General features: G+C 40.9%; 1 long non-coding RNA gene across 1 annotated transcript; it reads right to left on the minus strand.

The window, feature by feature from the left end:
• Positions 1–880: 880 nt before the first annotated feature.
• On the minus strand, positions 881–19,235 carry LOC118497416. Its single transcript, XR_004899941.1, has 2 exons — positions 18,911–19,235; positions 881–3,257 (listed from the first exon to the last, which is right to left on the minus strand). It is a non-coding gene; the product is annotated as an uncharacterized LOC118497416 (long non-coding RNA).
• Between the last annotated feature and the right edge of the window lie 991 nt (positions 19,236–20,226).

Here is a 20,226-nt window from a genome sequence, read left to right on the forward strand (position 1 = left end):
TCTCTTTCTCCCTCCCTTCCCCTCTCTAAAAATAAATTTAAAAATTAAAAAAAAAAAACTAATCAGTCACATGGTCAAGTCTGTTAATGGACTTAGATGTGAATGGGGCTAGAAGTATAACACTTTCACAGGGACAGGCCTAGAAGAGAGGAGTCTGGTGAGGAGGAGCTACTAGGAAGTATCAGTGAATATTTTGATGATGAAATAAAGACAATACCAAATAGAAAACTGATCTTAATAAGTGGAATTTATCTAAACTATACAATTAGAAGTCAAAGATTGTCAGACTAAATTAAAAATAGTCCAACTCTATGCTCTTTATAAGTGCCTCAACTAAAACATTCAAAGTCTAAAAGTCAAAACATGGGAAAAATAGACTAGGAAAATACTGATCAAAGACATCTGGTATAGCTATACAGTTATACAAAATATGAGATTTTAAAGCAAAATGCACTTCTAGAGATAAAGATCTACATATAGATCTTTACATAATTGTCACTACATAATAATAAAACTTCAATTCATCAGGAAAAGATAGTTCTAAACTTTATGCACTTAATAAGATAGTCTCATAATATATGAACAAATTCACCATCTTAGAAGATTTTAACTTCATTTCCTCATAGTAAATTAAACAGGTCAAAAAATAAGGATATAAAAAAATCTGAGTAACACAATTAACAAGCTTAATGAAAAAGGTAAGTATAGAATACTGCACTCACCAGCTGCAGAATATACATTCTTTTTGAGCACAAAATATTTATTATAGTTTGTAAAACAAGTCTCAATCAATCTGAACAAATTTATAGCATGTGCACATTTACTTGACAACCATAAAATTAAAAACCAGGAACAAAAGACAAATAAAAATACTACCATGTATTTGGAAATTTAAACTTTTATTTGGGGGTTAAAAAAGTCATAATGGACATCATAAGTTCTTAGAACTGAATGATAAAGTCATATTCAAAACTTGTGAGATGCTGCTAAAATCTTATTTTGAGGAAAATGGATAATTATATATTCCTAAGTACAAAAGAGGCTCAACATTAATGAACTTAGCATTCAATCTTTAGACATTAGGGAAAACATAGAATAAACTTTACAAAAGCAGAAAAGATACAACTGAGTTTTTCAAGGGGGGAATTTCGTAATTATATGAGAAATCTTGGGCCCAACACAACCCTGAGCTGCCTGTTTTAGACCCATCAGCATATCAGCAGCATCTTTTAAGGTCCAGCCTCATAACTATACCAAACAAAAACAAAAACAAACAAACAAAACCTCATGGAAAAGGCCAAGGGAAGAAGCAAAGCAAGAGTGTGTGGTTTCAGCTCAGTGTGGCCTCGGCCCCTGAAATCACCCAGGGGCTCTGGCGTCCACACCACACCACACCACACCACAGTCTTTGCCCCATGCCGACAAGGAAGCGAAGCTTCTGTACCTCCGTACCAGGCATTAGGCCGTCACTGTTTACTGGCTGTTAAAGGGATGAGTAGTGCATTACTTCCAGACAACTAGCTCCTGGTGTTGTTGCTCCAGTCTACCAAGGGGAAGCCTCTAGAAAACGTCGCAGGTGTGAGCCATTAGCAGCATCACATTCAGCAGATGGAGAAGAATGGGTGCACTGAACCAATAAAATGAAACCCAGGACATCCAGACAGAGCACCAACATTGTCTGCTACGCTCCACCCCTTGTACCTCTCAGGTCCATTTGCTTTGCACATTAGGTTCACTCCATTCTTTACACCTTCTCCAGGGTTCTGGTCGATCACAATTTCTAGGAAAACTTAATAGAAAAGTTAGTGGGATGAAACTATAGCCTCCACTGCTGCAGTTCGCCCTACGGTCAGACCGATACTATTTCCTTTACCACCCACTTCTACATTCCCCTCAACCTGAGCCAGCATTCTGTGTGTTTAGGTGGCTCACCTGGTGGTGTCACCTGAAGGGTCTGAGATTTTGTTTACCATGCTGATGGCTGAACAAATACTTGCCAAGTTACAGTGACAATACCAAGAGATACCCCAGTGGCTCACATGAATGCTAAATATATTCTTCCCTGCCACCATTATGTAGCAACAACCCTACCTCCTCATGATTGTCAGTCAATTACCCCTTTAAACATGGTAACTCTTTTCTCTTCCTGCTGGGCTGCTGGCACTGTGAGCCTAGAATGGTCAATGGCAGCAACAGCCTTAAGTTAAGCACAACTATCAATGTGTTCCCTAGTGGAAGTGTCCCCTTTCTAGAAACCAGGACATTTAGTTCTTCAACAGTCTAAAGCCTCAGAAACTAAAAGCGCAAGCTTCTCAAGTAGGTTTCTGGAAAGGGGCCATCGTCCTTCCCATTCCTTGGTTTCCAGTGGTAACACAGGGCCATAAGGTGACCACTGGTTTAGGGCAAGAGCAACAAACTTTTTATGTAAAATGCTAGACAATAAATATTTAGGTTCTGTGGACCACACAGTCTCTGACACAACTACTCAACTTCATCAATGCAGCATAAAAGAAGCCGTAGACAGCATGTAGATGATGAGTATGGTTGTGGTCCAAAATTTTTTTTTTTGTAAAACAGCAGCCAGCCAGATTTGGCCTTTGAACGACCATTTGCCAACCTCTGCTTTAATATACATACTGTGTCTGGAAGGATAGTGCTCCATCTTTGTAGGATATCGTCTCCAAGCTGTGTTTCTTAGAGGCCGTTCCATTGCTCTGTCAGGCTAACAGCTGATGAATGATGTGGAATGGAGCAGGACCTGTGAATAACACAGGCTCGTGCCCACTGCTGAACCTCTTTCTCATAAATTCATTCCCTTGATCTGGACCCCATGTCAGTGAAATCAGATACTCTGTGAGCCCAAGGTGCTGACCAAGTCAATGCAGGCAGGAAAGGTAAACTCACACTTAGAAAATATGTCAATTGTATTCAATTGCTGCTCTTTCCAGGGTGCAAGGGGTCTTACGTAAACAAGTGCCACTAAGTGACTGGTTGTTCTCCTCAAAGATTCATGCACAGTATCAGTCTCTGTTGTTGACAGGTATGGTGATGGTGGTAGCAAGGTCAGCCTTGGTGAGGGATGCCATGCTTTTGTGCACACGAATAGCCTTTTTCTCTGCCATCACAGCACTCAATTCATGAGCCCATTACACCAGCACTGTGGTAACCAATGATTGTGGCTGGCTGATATCTCTGTTGCAACTCCTGTTTTCTGGAGACCCTACACGGTGTCTCAACCACAGGTATTTCTAGGATCACTGTAGGGTATAACTTCTAAATAAGTACATTCTAGTGAAGCGATTTCAATCGAACAGGGGCAAGTCTCCGGAGAACCACGTGGGTGTGACTGGTATGTGCTGTAGCAACACCACTGGCAGCAGCTGGGGGATGTGTACACCAAGCTAGTAGAAAGGACCGTAGGGGATCTGGGTGGGAAACCAACAGTGTCTGCCACACTGACCACATTGGGTTTCTCTAATGAATGGAGGGTTGAATTATTAGAAAAGTAATCTAAAATTAATCTGTGTAACCCACTGCATTAACATCTTAAAGGAGAAATATAATCACCTCAATAGATAGAGAAAAACGTCAATCATTCAACATCCACCACAATAACAATGTTAGCAAACTAGGATTGGAAGTAGGTGAAGGCAAATGCTATAATGACATGTGATATGCACACATAGAATAGGTTTTGTTTGGGGGTGAGTGCTGGGGGGAAATGTGGAATATTTCAGCAAAACAAAGTCCAATTCCTCCTTTTTCTTATAATGCAATGCAGAGACGAGCAGGGGCCAGAGCATTCTTGGTTGGAGGTGTGGTTCTGCCACGGGGGTCAGGAAGGTGTGCACTCTGTGGCCTGGCTACAAGGTTTATTATTATTTAACAGCAGGAGTGGCCTTTAGTGAAGGACATACAGTTACAACTTAGGTAGCAAACAACTGAGTAACCAGCAGCCGTTTAGTGATTTGTTTGCCATAATCACCTACTCTTTGCTATCCTAACTTCCACATATGCATCAGAGCAGCCATGGATGCAGACGATAATCAGTGAGGACCTAGACACGGAGACAGCTCCATTTAGAAACCAGTCAGATGATTACCATGAAACATCAGCTGCTGTTATTGACCTTTAAAAAAAAGCCTCCTTGAAATATAATTTCCATACCATAAAATCCACCTATTTTTTAAAAAATATTTTTAAAATTTATTTATTTATACAGGGAGGGGAAGGGAAGGAGAAAGAAAGGGAGAGAAACATCAATGTATGAGAAACACATCAACTGGTTGCCTCTCGCACACCAACTGGGGACCTGGCCCACAACCCAGGCATGTGCCCTGATTGGGAATCAAACTGGCAACTTTTTGGGTCACAGGCCAGCACCTAATCCACTGAGCCACACCAGCCATGGCAAAATCCACCTATTTTAAGTGTATCATTCAATTAATTTTATTTTATTTATAGTTGTACAACTATCACCACAACCTAATTTTAGAACATTTCTATCACCCTAAAAAGAAAGCTTATGTTCATTTACAGCCATTGTCTGTTCCCATTCCCAGCCCTAGATAACACTAACTTATTTTCTATCTCTACAGATTATCCTTTTATGGACAATTGACATAAATAGAATCATACAATGTGTTCTTTAGTGACTGGCTTTTCTCACTGAGTATAATGGTTTTGTAGTCCATCCACACTGCAGCATGTATCAATACTTCATTTTTTTTATTGCTAAATGGTATTCCATTGTATGACTATAACACATTTTATTTATCCATTTCCCAGTTAATGGACATTTAGGTTGTTTCCACTTTTTGGCCATTGCAAAAATGCTGCCATGAAAATTTGTGTTCAAGTCTTCTTGTGCTCATGTTTTCATTTTTACTGATGATCTTATGGTTATTGGATTCAGGCACCGTGAGGAAGGAGAGCATCTGGTCCCAGTGAAGTTAGGCTCAGACTTGCCCCTCCGGCTGAACTGGGGAGAGGCAGTGTCCCTGGTCCCAACTGTTTCATTGTCAGGCAACCAAGGGCACTCCCAGGATCACCATCAGTCAATGTAGAGTATCCACAAAAAGTCTACAATTACTTAATGATAAAACATTCTCTTTCACAATCAGAACAAGATATTTCTATGCAACATTGTGTTGAAGGTTCTAGACAGTTAATGGCAAGAAAAAGAGTTAAAAGACACAACAACTGGAAAGGGATAGAGATACAGAGAAAAATCAAATAATCTATAGATGAATTATTGGAATGTGAGTTTTGTAAGGTTACTGAATTTAGAATCAAAACCAAGATACTCAAGTCAGTTTCTTTTATATAACCATTAAAACACTTTTTATTTTTTCTTTAAAAAATTTTATTTTTTTAAATTTTAATTATTGTTCAAGTACAGTTTTCTGTCTTTTACTCCCATCCTAGCCCTCCTCACCTCCTTTCCGTTTCCACCCTCACCCCTAGTTTTTGTCCATGTGTCCTTTATACTTGTTCCTGCAAACCCTTCCCCTTTTCCCCTGAAATTCCCTCCCCTCTCCCCTCTGGTCACTGTCAGCCTGTTCTCTATTTCAGCTTCTTTGGTTATGTTTTGCTTATTTGTTTTGTTGATTAGATTACTGCTAGAGGTGAGATCATATGGTATTTGTCTTTCACTGCCTGGCTTATTTCACTTACAATAATGCTTTCTAGCTCCATCCATGCTGTTGCAAAGGGTAGGAGTTTCTTCTTTCTTTCTGCTGCATAGAATTCCATTGTGTAAATGTACCATAGTTTTTTGTTTGTTTGTTTGTTTGTTTAAGATTTTATTTATTTATTTTTAGGGAGGGAAGGGAGGGGGAGAGAGACAGAGAGAGAGAGAGAGAGAGAGAGAGGGAGAGAGAGAGAGAGAAACATCAATGTGCAGTTGCTGGGGGCTATGGCCTGCAACCCAGGAATGTACCCTGGCTGGCAATCAAACCTGGGACACTTTGGTTCCCAGCCCGCGCTCAATCCACTGAGCTATGCCAGCCAGGGCTGTACCATAGTTTTTTGATCCATTCATTTACTGATGGGCACCTAGGTTGCTTCCAAAACTTGGCTATTGTAAATTGTGCTGCTATGAACATTGGGGTGCATAGGTTCTTTTGGATTGATGTTTCAGGATTCTTAGGATATAATCCTAGCAGTGGAATTGCTGGGTCAAAAGGCAAATCCATTTTTAGTTTTCTGAGAAAATTCCATACTGTTTTCCACAATGGTTGTATCAGTCTGCAATCCCACCAACAGTGCACTAGGGTTCCCTTTTCTCCACAACCTCTCCAACACTTGCTGTTTGTTGCTTTGTTTATGATGGCCATTCTGACTGGTGTGAAGTGGTATCTCATTGTGGTTTTAATTTGCATCTCTCTGATAGCTAGCGATATTGAGCATCTTTTCATGTGTCTCTGGATCCTCTGTATGTCCTCCTTGGAGAAGTGTCTGTTCAAGTCCTTTGCCCATTTTTTAATTTAAAATTTTTAATCAATGGAACAGAACAGAGAGCCCAGAAATAAACCCAAGTCTCTACGGTCAATTAATATTCGACAAAGGGGCAGCAACAAAATGGAGTAAAAATAGCCTCTTCAACAAATGGTGTTGGGAGAACTGGACAGCTACGTGCAAAAAAAATGAAACTCGAGCACCAACTTACACCATACACAAAAATAAACTCAAGGTGGATAAAAGATTTAAATATAAGCCGTGACACCATTAAAGTCCTAGAGGAGAACATAGGCAGGAAAATCTCAGATATTCCATGCAGCAATATTTTCACTGATATGTCCCCTAGAGCAAGGGACATAAAGGAAAGAATAAACAAATGGGATCTCATTAAAATAAAAAGCTTTTGCATGGCTAAAGAAAACAGTATTAAAATAAAGAGAGAGCCAACCGTATGGGAAAACATATTTGCCAATGATATCTCAAAGGTTTAACCTCCAAAATATGTAAAAACTCACATGACTCCACTCTAAGAGGACAAGCAATTCAATTAAAAACACGACTTTTTAAATGTAAAACCTAATCTACAAAAAGGTTACATTTACAGTAGCGTGTAAAAATGAAGTAGCTAGAAATAAATCTAACCAAAAACGTGCAAGCCCTTCTTGGAGGAAACTGTAATACTTTCTTAAGAACAGAAAATGATGATTTCTATAAATTGGGAGTTATGTCCCAACTTATATATATATTTATATATAGGTAGACTCAATATTGCAAATATGTGAATTCCCCTCAAATTGATGTATAAATTCAATTAAATCCCAATAAAAAGTGTACAAGTGGCTCACTAAGCCACCAACCAAAATTTCTATGGAAGAACAAAGAATCAAGACTAAATATTTAGGAAACTCCTGAAAAAAGAGAATAAAGTAGGAGGTTTTTTCCCTGTTAGATATCGGGGCTTTTAACTAAGCTATAGTCACAAGCCCAAATTGTACTTATACAGAAACAAACAAAAACAGACTAGTCATTGAGAACAGAGAACTCTCAAAGCAGAACACGTGCAGGCAGTATGACTTATAAGTTGTCTTTACAATGGTGCAAAGGCAATACGCATTCAGGAGAGACTGGTGAGACATACACTAAGATGTTTGGTAGGTTAGGTGTATTAAATGCATTTTCGACTTGTGATGATTTCAACTTACAATGGGCTTATTGAGACATAACTCCATGGTAAATCAAGGAACATCTGGATATGCAAATGACTTATGGCAGAGGTGATAATATGAATAATCAATGGGTTTAGAACCTTTCAATAAATGGTGCTGGAAACTGTTTATCCAAAGAGATATAAAATTGGAATGTAAATTTTTACAGCCACTTTGGAAATCAATTTGTCACCATCAAATACAGTTAAAACTGTGGATATTGTATAATTCAGAAATTCCAGTCCTGGTCAAACATGCTGGAGAAACTCTTGCACATTTTCATTATAGCTTATGTACAAAAATGTTCAAAGCAATATTACATGTAAGATCAAAAGATAGGGAAAAAATCCAAATCACTACTGAAAGGAGAATCCATAAGTTACTTGCAGTATAGTAGTACAATGAACATACAACACTGTAGAGAAAATGAATGTATGCAGTTACATGATCAATGTGAATAAAACTTTCAAATATAGTATTGAGAAGTTCTCAAATAGTATGTATAGTATGACTGCATCTGTATTGTGTTAACAAACATGTAAAACAAAACAATATATAATTTAGGAGTACTTATACCTGTGATTAAAATATAAAAATAAAATAAGGGCAGTGACTATCAAAGAATCAAATATCAAGGGTAATTAATACCCTGACTAGCTGGGGCAAGGGACTGGTTTATGGAAGGTGTAGCACAAAATTAGGGAAGAACACTTCAAATACATTGGTAATATTCCACTTCTTAGGTTCAGTGATAGGTCTAAAACTTTTAAAAATTGCTACTTTTTACTTTAAACATAAAATATCCCTTTGTATGCATTAAATATTTAATAAAATTGTTGCAGACACGCTGTAGGGTCAGGATGGACCCCTATTCAAGCTGAATAGTACAAAATCTGGTTTCAATGCATACAGATACACACACACACACACACACACACACACACACACCAAGAAGGTATGAAAAGATGTGTTCCCCATGTGAGAGCAGGGTGGCTCCCAAGCAGACTCAAAAATGGCTTGAGAGCACAAGAAAAGATTAGCTTGGGATTGTTATGGTGACTGGGAGGGTGACTAGAACAAAAACTCCTGTACATGGTTTAATCTTGCACAGGCACAAAGGAAAGATCACCTGGGCTTCTTATCAGCTTGCCCCCATGTGGGACAAAGAGGGAAAAGGGAAAGGTGAGGCTTAAAAGATGTTAGTCAAACATCAAAAAACAGTCACACCCTTTATTACAAAAAAACATTTTAAACAAAAAAGCATAGGGAACAAAAGGGTATCTGTCGTCTGGGGGAAAACATGTCTGCAGAGAAAAGCATGTCACCCATCCCTTTTAAAAACCACTTCTCCCATTCTTCTCTCCACTAGAGGAATATGGTCAAACTGTTACATTTGGTAGAAAGTCAAATTATTTACTATTCCACAGAAGAAACTGAGTATCGAGGAGTTATTCCAGTGACATAGTAAGCTGAATATCGAGTCCTGTGGGGTGGAGAGAGTAAGAGTCACTCATGGCTGAAACCACTCATCCTGGGATGATGCAGTGGGATCAGCATCGTTTGGGCCCCTGTTCCACAGCCCAGCCCAGAAGGAGCCACTGGCTTTACCGCCAAGGGAGTGGAAGAAGGTCTGCAGCTCTACACCTATTAACTGTACCCGGACACTGGGCCTAACGCCTTCTCCCAGAAAAAAAGTATTTCGCCCATACTGAAAAGAAACAGGCAGTGAATGACAAGTATACATCAATTTTTGAGCCACCCACTGGGTACTGCTGTGGATACAAAGATGAATAAGATTCAGCATCTGCTCTTCATGGGTTCACTGTCTCTTGTGTTACCTTTGTAGCCTGAAGTGTGAAAATGTGGATTTACAGAAAACCTATAGCCAGACTGATAGCTCAAATGATAAAAATAATTAATCGGGTTGCTTTCAATACACTTCGGTATTAAAGAATTCATGAGAACAATTAGGAACCGTATCTACTGTGTGATATATGTTTACAGAAGGTGAAAAAACCCATGCTCTCCTAACCAACAGGTTGGGGTGGATGAAAAGACTGTAAAATCACCGGTCAGTAGAGCTAAAGGGGAAGAAACAGACTGCCAAAACACTCTGCATTAGTGAAGACTGGAAATGTGGGATGAGTGGAGAATGGGAAAAGAGTACGTTCACACTGAAAACATTTGAGGGACTTTTAGGAAGAGAACTGTGTGCCCTGAAATTCTAAGTTGCTGGTACAAATGAAATACAAATTCCTTTATCTCTCCAATCTTTAGTACACACACACACACACACACACCCGTACCCTTTGCTGTGTGGGGTTGGAAAGAGACTGAACTCAACATCTGGTCTGATGTAGATCAGGTCAGCATAATTATAATGTTGTAAAAATACTTATTATGTGCCAAGTGGTATTCTGAGCTCTTTATATATGCTAATATATTTACGTGTTTTATAGCAATTAGTTCATTTAACTCAAGGCAAATCTATAAGGTAAGCAATGATGTTTTCATCATTTTGTAAATGAGGCATGAAAAACGCAGAGAGGTTAAGTAATTTGTCCAAGGTCACGTGGCAGCTAAGAGGCAAAAGTGGATTTCAATTTGTGTGGGTTGGTAAAATGGGTATGGAAATGATCTGTAAACTGAATGCATTCAGTGGGGGTAGAAGTGTGGGTCAATGGTCCCTCCCCGCTCTCTCACACACACAAATTGTTCCAGTTCTGAGTTTCTTGATTTTTCACCCCTCTGAGAATTAATAAGAAAATACAAAGAAAAAGTGTCTGCACTTCATAACCACTTCTACATTCTGCCTAGAGCCTTGCCTCTATCCATCTTCCTCTTGTTAGAAAGTCCTACTGATGCTGCTCCGTTGGCTACACACTAATGCTTTTTGTTCAGTCTCTGCCTCATAGGGGTCTCCTGCTGTCTGCCATAGATGTCAGCCTGCCTTTTAAAGGCCTCATTACTCCCACCACATGGTGTCCACATGCAGAAAGCAACCTCGCAGATCAGGTCCAAAGTGAGACAGAGATATCAAACAGATCAGCCCCAGGCTACAGGCATTCAACTTTTCCTGCCTGTCCTTCTCAGAAAGTTCTCCTATCCCAATCTCCCTTGCTTTCTCTCTCCTGGTTAAGAAGAGTGCAGGATCTTCCTGTAGGCAGCACTCATACTCTGAGGGTCCAGGAAGAGAAAACTATCATATTTTTCAGACTATAAGTTGTACTCCCCCACCCCAAATTTGGGAGGAATAATGGTTGTTAATGCTGCTGTTGAGTTCTGTTTACATTTACACTGGGGAAATATTATGTTATTTATGTTATTAAATATTTTACCACATTTTTTGCCTCAAATTTTTTTTCCTATTTTCCGCCTCTAAAACCTAGGTGCATCTTATGGTCTGAAAAATGTGGTAAATGAAAGAAGAGAAAGGATCTCGGAACATTTGCACTTAAACTCCCAGTTTAACTTCTGTAAAGATCTTTCCACTGAAGTGGCTATGCATATATGTAAACATCTGGTATGAAGCATACAAACCTCTTACTCACATGTACACACCTCTTATTTGGATCAGAGCTGAGAAGCCAGCTTAGGATAAGATGCATCATTTCTAAGAATTTTGTCTATATTTACTGTTTCCACTCTCCCCAGTTAAGGAAAATGAGACCCAGAGTGGTTAAGCAACCTGCCCTAGGTGGCAGACTAGTGCCAAGTTAAAAGGGACTTCCCAACAAGGCTTCCTTAGCTGTCACTGAAGCATTGAGGATGCACAAGATGGTCCTGACACATTGTTGGCTTCACATGTGGCTCAAAGACCTATGGGAAATAACTTTATTAGGGTTTATACTTGCAGTTGGGAGATAGTAATATCTACCCAATGGCTGGGATAGCCAAGCCATCGGGACGGAAAGCAGGTCCCCATAAGTGATAAAGGCATCAGACATCCTGTGTTAGAGTTAACAGTGATGCCTGAGTGGAAATAGCAATGGGTCTGCCCTTGAGCACACTTTTATCCAACAGCCCTCACTGCTTTCAGCAGGCATCTGCACTCCCATGGGGAAGAGTGAACCGTGGGCAACATTAAAGTGCTATGCCACCTGAGCCTAAGCAGCTCCCCTTCCAAAAGAACTGAATAGAAAAGGAAGTGTTTCCTTATAAACAGAGCTGGCGCAGAGGTGAGCAGCTGTGGATGGCAGCAATATGAATAGCTGGGGCCCAAATCCTAACCAGACTCGGAGGACAGCAAGCCAGCACCACCATGCCAGAAACATCAGGAGAGGTGGTTGACTGAGGACTGTAGATGTGCAGAGGACAGAGAGCTGACAGACTCAAGGTGACCACAGAACAGAAGTGCAGAGCAGAGGCCCACGAGTCCAGCAGTCTGATGTCCTTCAGAGCAGGGGGCAAGTTCTGATAGTGTGTACCATGGCCCTGCCCTCTGGGGACGACCTAAGAAGACATTTATGAGGAAAGCCTAAGGTCCTGTCATTTTGCCAGAAGGGGGCTATTGAAGACCAAGGAGAAAACTGTTCAGATACTCCTACCCAGGACCACTAATTGGGTATCTTCAGGTACATTTATGTCCTGGATGCCTGAATACATAAATTTATATGAGTACTTTTAACATTTCTTTTCACATAGATACATGCTTTAACAACTTCATTTCTTGGGTCTGTTTCCTCTTCTGTAAAATAAAATAACACTTACATTCCTTTCAGTTCCATAGTTTTGTCTCTAAGTAAATGATTTGGGCACTTGGCTGAAGATCTTGCAGCAAAGATCACTATTCTTCTATAATGGCCCTCCTTTCTGTTTTGTTAATTTCCATCCTGATGGCCACCACCCAAGTTCACATCCTTACCCCATTATTCCTGAACTATCTGCTCGCTGGTCTCTCAACTTCACCTCCTTCAAGTTATTACTACCACATTCCCCTTTCCAACCCCACACCTGCATGAGTTTTCTGACTCTGAAATCTCCTGGGGTTCCCACGGCCAATGTGAAAAGGCTCTTGATAACATGACCTTAACAACTTGGTCTTCTCTCTCCAGTTACCACTCCACGTCTCTACCTCCCCTAACTGTAAACATTTCCCAGAAGTCTTCGGTTTTGGTTGTTTTCACTTCCTTATTTCCCATTCTGTCTTCGAGTCACTCCAATTCAACTGTATCCCTATTCCTCCTCTGAAGTGACTGTCATAAACCCAGGTGACCTCTATGTTGCAAGCTCAATACTCAGCTCTTGATTCTCTTCTCACATAAAAGTCTAAAAGCACTTGACACCAGTGGACACGCCTTGAAAAATTTTCTTCCCTTGATTCCCATGTATGATGTCTTCCATAATAAAAAATGTTTGTGTGGATTTTTTTTAGATCTGATTGTTACCTACGCACTCCTTTGGAATATACACTCATTTGTCTTAAATCTTTAGATTGTCACCCTCTTGAGAGTAGATACTGATTTTGCCTTATATGTCAACGTGGTCAGCTGCTTACAAACACACCCAAGCAAGGGGCAGTACCTCAGACAGCTGCCTCCGACACCAAACTTTTTTGGCTCTGTAGCTTAATTCACGCTGTTACCCTTCCTGAATACTTGTTCAACTGTCCTTTTGAATACAACACTATTCCATTCCAAGACTGGATCCCAAGAGAATCAATCACTTCCTCCTCCGTGCTCCCTATGCCATGTACTCCTCTCTCCAAGTCCCTGAACCCTCCATCTCACTCACTGGTTTATAACTCTGCCTTTACCTACAAGACTGAGAATTCCTAGTGGGCATAAAATATGACTTTTTTGTGGTTCCGATACCTGGTTCAGTGTCCACCACTTAGTAACTGTCCAAGTAATATGATGGGGGATGCCCCCCCAAAACAAAATTATCTTCTAAAGGGCAGGCCCCTTATAGTATAAGCTCCCCCCACTAGGTTAGTGTTCTAGGAACCCATCTGTATGGTGTAACCATGCTGTGAGAGGCTGTGTTCGGCTTCAGTGAATTTTTTTGAAGACTCTTTCAGCACCTTTGCCCATTTCATGATGGGTGATTTACAAGTGCACCTGCCCACACCACGCTGAGTGGTCAGCAGTTTTTGACAAAAGAGCCGCATGACCCGTGCCCCACCCTCCCTATTCACCTGATCTCACCCCCAGCAACGTTTTTTCTTTCCTCAAATGAAAAAAGTCCTCAAAAGGAAATATCTTGCTGATGTAGTAGAGGTAAAACGGCAGAAGCACTAAAAGGCATCAACATTGATGAGTTCAAAAACTGTTCTGAGCAGTAGAAAAAAATGTCTTGACAGGTGTATTGCATCACATCGAGAGTGCTTTGAAGGTGACGGAAGTTGAAACATGTAAGAATAAATACACAATTTTGTATACATAAATCTGGTTTTATTTAAGCCCCCCCTCCCCCAAACATGGGAAGTACAAGAAAGAAGGCTTGAAGAAACCAGGCCCAGAGGGGCAGCAAGAGAAGCTGATGACAGCTGCTAAGGAAGCCAGCCATGGACTGAGACGGCTGGCTAGTGGACACTGCCTGCCAGCACCTCGCACCCCTGGCTTGGCTACAGTGAACACACGCTTGTCCCTTCATTTTCTGTCCAGTCTCAGACTGTTGCTAGTACCTCTGGGGTGGGAAAATGTGCTCCTCTGAGGCCTCACACGCTGTTCACATGCACATCTTACCTCCCGTGGCTGAAGAAAAAGCCCCAAGGTAAAGAGGCTTGAGTTGAGTCCCAGATTCACCATTAACTTACTCCAAGGGTCTCACTTCAGAGCCTCGACAGCCTATCTGCCAAATGCAAATAATTGTCTGGACTCACCAGGGCTATTGTGATGCTCAAATGAAGACTCAGCTGACTGTGCACTCTTACTCACATTTGAAGTTCAGGATCTTAGCAGAGTACTTAGGATACAGTTGGTGCTCAGTGATGTTTGTTACACAAACAAAATAAGATCAACCTGCTCTGTCTCTATTTCCCCTGTACTGGCACCAGCGCAACTCAGAACCCTTGGAAACTCGGTTTCTCCCTCTTCCTCACTGCCACATCTAATCTGCCACCATATTTGGTCAGTCGCATCTTCAAATCCTTCTTGACTCTCTCTTTTCTATTCTGCTGTTTCTGCTTGCTTCCGTTAGCATCCTCACCATTTCCCTCTCACCGGCTGTATTACTTTCGGCAGAAAGCCCAGGTGAGAACACTGCCTGAGAGAGGGTGGATGAGGGGAGGGTCCAGGTAACCAGGTCAGTCCTGGAGGAGTGTTACCTAAGGTAGTTTTGCTGTTGAAAAGTATCAAGGTCACATTTGAGAAGTCAAGATCATGTGTTAAATCTGAGAAGCAAGGAAAACATTAGCAAATAAGTTACAATCCAAATTGGGCAAGACGTGACGGATATATTGAGATAAACAGTGTAGTACGGCAGCAGCGATCACAGTCATAGCAGAATGCACAACTGGCTTTTAAATGGCCTTGGCACGTGCTGCAGGAGTAGGGGCCTTTTAAAACTGCGTCTCGCTGAGGCACAATACATGGGACAGACTGACAGATCTCAGAGGGGAGGGGTGGGGGGACTGGCAGAGATTAGCCACAGAACATGTATGCATATATGCATAACCCACGGACACAGATAACAGTGTGGTGAAGGCCAAGGGGGGAGAGAAAGGGGAGGACTTACGGGGCACTTCTGTAATAGTGTCAACACTAATAACAAACAAACAAACAAACAGCTTCTTTCTGGGACACACCACGGTCTTCTAGATGCTTCTCCCTCCTTCCAGACCTGTCCTCCTGCTATCTACCCTCTATACTGTGGCAAAAATCATCTTAATAAAATGAAAGCCTGAGTTTTTCACACTTCTGCTTCATGCCTTTTAGTCAGCACCACCTCCACAAAGTCAATTCTAAACCTGTAAAATGACACACATACCCTATCACTTGTTAAGGTCCCAGCAGCCTCTTCAGCCTCCTTTCCTAGCATTCTTCCCATGCCACCATACCGAACCACACCTGTTCTCCAAAATGTGCTTTCTTCTCTCGCACCTCCTGCCGTCACCCATGTTGGTACCTATGCTGCTACTGTTCTTGCCCATTTCAGGCAGCTGGGACGATCTTATTCAAGCATGCAGACTCAGCCTCACAACTACTTCCTCTGGGACTCCTTCTCATACTTTCCAGTTGTAAGAGGGCTGACCCCCTGCTGTGCTTCCACAGTGACTTGGAAATGTTGGAATTAGAACACTTACTACATTCCACTGCTTTTTAATTTTTTAAAAAAATGAGATATAAAAATACAAACAAAAAAGTGCCTGTCAAAACCATGAAGCTCAATGAATGATCACAAAGCACTCATGTAATAACCATCACCCAGAGCAAAGGTTGGCAAACTTTTTCTGTAAAGGGTCAGATGTTACTGTTTTAGGCTTTCTAGACATATGAACTACTGCTTAATGCTGTTGTAGCAAAACCAGTAATAGACAACAGTACACAAAAGGATATGGATGTGTTCCAATAAAACCTTATTGACAAGAAGAGAAGGCAAGGCCAGATTCGGTCTCTGGGCTATAGAGTGCAGGCGCCTGGCCTGGACCAGTTCCAGTCCAACCCTTCATTCATGACTATTTCTTACCTCTCCCAAAAGATAAGCACTATTGTGACGTATATAGCAACTGCTATTTTTCTTCATAACTTTACCATTGAAGCATGAAGCCCAAAACAGTTTATTTTTGATATTCATATAAATGGAATTGTACACCATCTGTTCTTTTATATTTGACTTTTTTTCACTCCATATTACACTTGCGGAATTCATCCATGTTGTTGCATATAGCTATAGTTCTTTGATTTTCATTGGAGAGTATTCCATCATATAAATTTATTTCCATATTCTGTGATATTTGGTTAATTTTAGTTTTTTACTGTTATGAATTATTATTATGCAGCCATGAAGAGTCTTACACATATATCTTGATGCACAGGCACCTACTTCAGTTTCTTTATGTTCTACCATCAGTGTGTGAAATTTCTAGTTGTCCCACATCCTTGCCAATTCCTGCTATTCTTCTCCTCCTTTTAAAGTGTCAGCCATTCTGTCAGATGTGCAGTGGTATCTCATTGTGATTTTAATCTGCATTTCCTTTTCTGATTAATGAGGTTGAACCCTTTTCACATTTGTATTGGCCATTTAGATATCCTCCTTTGTGAAGGCTCTGTCTTTTTACTTATTGATTTATAGGAAGCTCATTTTATTTTCTGGACACAAGCCATTTACTGATTGTATGTGTGGCAAATAACTTCTCCCAGTTTAAAATTTATCTTTTCTCTTTATTTATGTTATCTTTCAATGAGGATCAGTTCTTAATTTTAATAGTATACAACTATCAATATTTTCCTTTATAATGATTCTTATGTCCCATCTAAGAATTATTTTTCTGCTCTGAATAGATATCATCTAAATTTTTTTAAAGCTTTTACATGTGACATATAGTTAATGGATATTGATTTTATGTGGTATAGAAGTCAAGATTCTATTTCTTGCCTTGTTAATATTTGTCCCAACACTATATATTTAAAGGATCTTCCTTTACATAGTACTTTATAGTGTCTTAATTTTTCCCCCATAAATCAGGTATTGGCATAAATGGGTCTTTTTTTCCCTGAAATCTCTATTATTTTTATTTTGTCTATTTGTCTATCCTTGCTCATATACCTTATTACTGCCTTAGGTAAATCTTGGCCCTTTGACTTTCCAATGAAAAAAATACAGATTAATGGACAGACCAAAGAAAACCATTAAGGAAAATGAGAAAGAGCTGCAAGCTAGAAGAAGGAAGAGGAACAAGTACAGTGGGTTTGTATAAAACAAGGTTTTTTAAAAACAGAAAGTCAGTATTGGTAGCATACACAATAAAACAGTCAAGGTAAAGATGAGAAAGTATTGGATTTAGAAAGTGGTGGGTCAGGTATCAGCCAGGAAACTTTAGGGAATGAGTAGGAAAGAAGTTCAAGCAGCAAATTCACTATTGGGTGGGGGGTGGGGGGGGGCAGAGGGTGCTAACAGAGAAGGGAAAAAAATTATTAGTGTATAACTGATACTGTCAAACTCTCTTCTGTAGGTTATGCCATTAAAGACTACTACTATATATCAGAGGAAATAATCCACCTTGAAGATGTTACAGTAATTGTGGGATACATATAACAATAGGGTGTTCTGTACATAATATTCCTACACGGGAAAGAGGATGTAGTGCTTGAGTTCATTCCGGTAGTTTTGTTGTGCTTAAGACACTGAATCCAATGTTTTTGTCGCCCTGACTCCAATGTACCCATAAGCCATTTGACCCGCTACCAGAGACAAGGCTTATAAACTCTTTCCCAAAATGGACTATTTTAAGTTTAAAATGAAGTGGCCTTGTCCTTGGCCTCATTAGTATAGTTGGACTAAATTCTGACCGAAAGGCCTACCTCCTGTTACAAAGCTTTATCAAAGTTATACTGTTTATGGACAAGACTGAGAATTGCAAAAGCAAAGAACTTGCCCCAGATCACACAGTAAATAAAGTAAGGTGTCTGCTTCCCAACTTGGTTCCCACTGATTTCAGGACTGTCCTTCCACTGGTATACCGGTGTCAACCTGTGTTCCCTTGACAGTGGGAGTAATCCCCATTCCCAAAGCATTCAGTGTAAATAGGGACACAAACACTTAAAGAACACCATGGAATATCATGAGGCAGTAATGTACTAAGGGCAGGTACAAAAGTGTTTTAGAAACACAAAAGAGAACAGCTACCACTTGGGCAGTCCCTACCACTTAGCAGGCATTGTGCTAAAAACCCTGCATGTACCCTTACAAATATGAAATGTGAAGAAAGCCCATTTCACAAACTTGAACTGGTGCGTGGAAATGCCCCAAATTGTACAATGGTTAAGCAACTGCGTTTGGCCCGTGATCCTGAGAAGCTGCACGCTGTATCAAGTAAAAAATGCAGACTTTGTAATCACTAGACTGGGGTTAAAATCTGGCTCTGACATACGCTAGTTTTGTTACCTCCTGCCAAATCTCTCAGCCTGGAGGCCCGTCTAGAGAAACTCTCAAAAGCAAACCTCGCCCGCGGGTGCTCGAGTCCCAGTCTTCAGCCCGCCGCACCACAGACAGCGCGCAATTAGATCCCACTAGGCAGGAGGCACCGCCCCCTCCGGAATCCCGCCCCGAACGCTTTCTTCCTCAAGCCTCTAGATTCTCACCTCTCCAACTCCGACACCAACAAGAAAACACCGCAGCGGAGGGTCTCTTTCTTGAGCAAAGCCCACGTCACTGCGTAGACAAACATGACTGAACACTCCGATCCACACGGACAGGCCCAGCGCGCCCACCCCCAATCTCTGCGGCTCAAACTGCCTCCTGGACAAGACAGGCTCTTTCGCAGTCCTCTTCCGGGAGACCTCCGTCAGGCAGGAGCAATCGATTCCTCGTAACGTACTCAAGCATCTCCCCCGGAAACTGCAGCGAACTGTTTGGTTCCGGTACGCCGGCGTGCAATTGGGATTTAGAGATTTGAACTCTAAACGCCTGTCACGGTCCAGTTCTTGGCTAAAGTCTTATTGGGGCACTGAGCCGCTCCATAAAATCAGCCAAGGAAAATTATTGTAAAGGTAGTACTCTGGTCTCCGGCTATTTGTGGAATGGGGAGTTTATCGTCATAATGTTTTTTCAAAACTTTTTAAGTGCTACTAAGTGTTAGGTTGATTGGTAGCAAACAGAGTACTGTCCTGCGATCGTCGAACCTTTAATGCTAGTACTTTAACCTCCAGTTAGCCATTAATCTTCAAGCATCTATGAATCTATGAATGCCCCTTTTTCATTCATTCAACTGCCACCCAGCACACCTTTTTATGGTGATTACAAGGCTTGAGGAAGACAGAGACGAAAATATATGACATGTTTGATTATATATTTGATATATTATGCTTATATGATCCCTGCCCTAAAGAAGCCGGCAATCTAATGGGCACGCACGTGAAAGTGTGCCTAAGGTACAGCGGTAGCTTAGGAAATCGCCCCTACAGGGGCGGTTCTCCAGGGTGAGTCAGAGAAAACCTCCCCTAACAAGCATCATTTGAGATGACATTGTAGAGTGCAGGTGACATAGAATAAGATGCCCCATGGTATCCCTGAAATCTTTCCATCTGCCCTTGCCCCTCTATCACCACTGAAACATATCTGATTTAATTTCTTATTATCTTTCCATCTATTAAAGGAGCCCCTACGTGGTCTCCAAAGGAGAAATTCCTAATCCCCAATAGCAGAATCTACAGGACTGGGGGGTCAACTATGGAAAGAAAAAAAAAGGAAAGAAAACTTCATTGTAATGTTCAAGTTTTATCTTTGACACTGCTGGAAGTTACCTAGAAGATATAAATGATGATGAGATTCTCCTGCTTTTGCCTGCAGTCTGCATTCTGATTTTCTTAGCAAGGAATCTTGGGCCTTTTGTCCTATATCTTTGACCTGATTCCTGCTACTATCCCCTTTCACTCCAAACTCCATCCTAGAGTAGACA

This window comes from Phyllostomus discolor, chromosome 1 (genome assembly GCF_004126475.2).
Source record: "Phyllostomus discolor isolate MPI-MPIP mPhyDis1 chromosome 1, mPhyDis1.pri.v3, whole genome shotgun sequence".
Lineage (NCBI taxonomy): Eukaryota > Metazoa > Chordata > Mammalia > Chiroptera > Phyllostomidae > Phyllostomus > Phyllostomus discolor.